Source organism: Colobus angolensis, unplaced genomic scaffold (genome assembly GCF_000951035.1).
Source record: "Colobus angolensis palliatus isolate OR3802 unplaced genomic scaffold, Cang.pa_1.0 Scaffold113, whole genome shotgun sequence".
Lineage (NCBI taxonomy): Eukaryota > Metazoa > Chordata > Mammalia > Primates > Cercopithecidae > Colobus > Colobus angolensis.
The window spans coordinates 332,431-335,516 of NW_012112364.1; positions in this window are offsets into that span (position 1 = coordinate 332,431).

Below are 3,086 nucleotides of genomic sequence, written 5' to 3' on the forward strand. Positions count from 1 at the left end.
AGGGAGGGTAGGGGGAGAGTTGGGATTCTCTCTCACTCACTCTCTCGTTCTCTTTTCTTAAAGGGGCCGCGCGGGACGACGGGGTGAGCGCGCGGGCCCAGACGGGGACTTCGAGGGCGCGGGCAGGGGAAGAGGGAGCGGCAGCGGCAAGCGGGTGGGGAGGGCGGAGGGGCCGGTTTATTTTTAAATTCTGCCTCCACTCGCTCTCTCGCGCTCTGGTTCCTCCGAGTTGTTTATTCCATTTTCCTCTTCCTGAGACGGCCGTCGCCGCTGCGCGTGCGCGCCGAGACGCGAGGGCTTGTGGGTAGCGGGAGCGCGAGGGGAAGCCTGGCCGGTGTCGGGCCCCCGGGGGCATCCGCGAGCTGGCGGCGGTTGGACCGGTGGCCCTCGATGGCGTTCCGCACGCGGAGCGGGCGCCGAAGTTCTCACGAGATCTGACACCTTCCTTATTCGTATATTATCTTACTTAAAAAGCCAGATGTCATTTTTTTTCATTGAAAAGAGAAAATTGACAACGTAAACGGTCGTTTGGAGGGGCCACCTGGGGACGCGGCCGAGCCCTGGCTCTACCTGAAGAATATTTTCTGTTTGCCACACTTCCTCTCCCTGTTTCCTTTCGTCGCCCCCTTTCCTCTTTCCCCTTCCCCTCGAAGGTAATGAGAACTACTGGACCGATTACGCTAACCTCTTGGCCCTTTGTCAAAATATAGAGCCAAAAAGGTTGATTTAGACAGACCCCCCTGCTCAGTGCAGCACCTGTTATTCTCTGTATTTATATTACCAAGGGCCTTCGGTTAATTATGAAAAATAGGATGCCACCTGGGACGACACTGCTTAGGCAGCACCGGAAGACTTTTATAAATATACTAGGTTGCTTTTCTCCAATCAGCCTAGCCTTGATTGGAAATTCATTTTTAAAAGATAGTTTTAACCTCAGCGATCTCTGATATTTGCGCTAATACCCTGTTAAAGGCTTTCAGAAATTTTAAAGAATTACTATGAAGGGAAAAGTAGCATTCTAGTTTTTCTCTGTAAAAGAGGTTCACAAACGGCAGATCGCTGTTATGAAAAGGAGGGGTGGAAGTATTTAAGGAATTGTGGCAAACAGACAACAGAAGAATGGACATAAGCAAAAGTACCACACTGAAAAAATGGGGAAAGGTGGAGTCTAGATCACAAACTGGTAAGCTTGGTGATATTCTGTAGCCAAATTCGAAGATAGTAACATTGTAGTATGGCTTTCTGTTTAAAAGCAGTTTCACTTATTTGATTATTCAACAAATCTTTATTAACATCCATTACGTGTACCAGGAATTGTGGTACACGTTCCTGTGGAGCTGGGGAAGCAGAAGTGAACAACATGCCTTAGGTGAGTTCACGTGGCTCATCTTCCGGTTGGGGAGGCATCAAGTACACAGGTTCGTTGTAAACCAATGTTTTAAGTGCTAACCTTATCACATTTGCTATTAGGGGATATTAAACATGTTAGACTTCTTGGGGAAAGTTGATATTTTGATGTTCCAAGTTTGGGAACATCGTTGGATTCAGACAGATCTGGATTGAAACAGATTAAAGTGGCTACACTTCAATAGCTGTGTTCCTCTCAGTAAATTGCTTCATTTCTCTGTACCTTATCTGTACACCTGGAATAAGAATAGTACCTACTTCATAAAGTATAAACTAATAATGTATATAAACTATCCCATGCCCAATAAGAATCCTGTAGGTTGTAGCTATCACTAATAGTATTGGCCAGGTGCAGTGGCTCACGCCTGTAATCCCAGCACTTTGGGAGGCCGAGGCAGGTGGATCACCTGAGATCAGGAGTTCGAGACGAGCCTGGCCAACCTGGTGAAACATGGTCTCTAGTAAAAATACAAAAAAAATTAGCTGGGCGTGGTGGCGGGCACCTGTGATCCCAGCTACTGGGGAGGTTGAGACGCGAGAATCACTTGAACCCAGGAAGCAGAGGTTGCAGTGAGCCGAGATCTTGACATTGCACGCCAGCCTGGGCGACAGAGTGAGACTCTGTCTCATTAAAATAAGAAAAAAAAATAGTATTGCTGCTAGTGGTAGTGTATGGTCAAAGAACATTCTAGGCAAAGCAAACAGCTTTTATTGTTAGAATATAGTGACAGTGGAGAATGGAGCAGAGTTCACAAAAGTCCTAGGGCCATGTTAAAGAATTGAACTTTTGGCTGGGTGCTGTGGCTCAAACCTGTAATCCCAGCACTTTGGGAGGCTGAGGCGAACAAATTACGAGGTCAGGAGTTCAAGACCAGCCAACATGGTGAAACCCCACCTCTGCTCAAAATACAAAAATTAGCTGGGTGTGGTGGCAGGTCCCACCTACTCGGGAGGCTGAGACAGAAGAATCGCTTGAACCCAGGAGGTAGAGGTTGCAGTGAGATCCCACCACTGCACTCCAGCCTGGGCCAGAGAGCAAGACTCCATCTCAAAAAAAAAAAAAAAAAAAAGAACTTGAGGATAATTGGAAATTATTACAGGGTTTTTAAAAGTCAACATGGCAGGGCACAGTGGCTCACACCTGTAACCTCACTGCTCTAGAAGGAAGCCAAGGCAAGAGGATCACTTGAGACCCGGAGTTGAAGACCGTCTTGGGAAACCTAGCTCTACAAGACCCTGTCTCTACAGAACAATTTAAAAATTAGCCAGGTATAGAGGCACTTGCCTATAGTCCTAGCTACTGGGAAGGCTGAGGCAGAGAGGATTGTTTGGGCTAAGGAGTTCCAGGATGCAGTGAGCTGTGAAGGCGCCATTTCATGCCAGCCTGCACAGCAGTGAGACCCTCTCACTCAATAAATAAAAAATAAACTTATTTGCCACGCATTCATATCTCCACACTTTTTTAGGAGACAACTACTTGCTCCTAGAGTAGGGCTGTCTTTTCTTGTTGTTTTTTTTTGAGACGGAGTCTCGCTCTGTCGCCCAGGCTGGAGTGCGATGGCCGGATCTCAGCTCACTGCAAGCTCCGCCTCCCGGGTTCACGCCATTCTCCTGCCTCAGCCTCCCGAGTAGCTGGGACTACAGGCGCCCGCCACCTCGCCCGGCTAGTTTTTTGTATT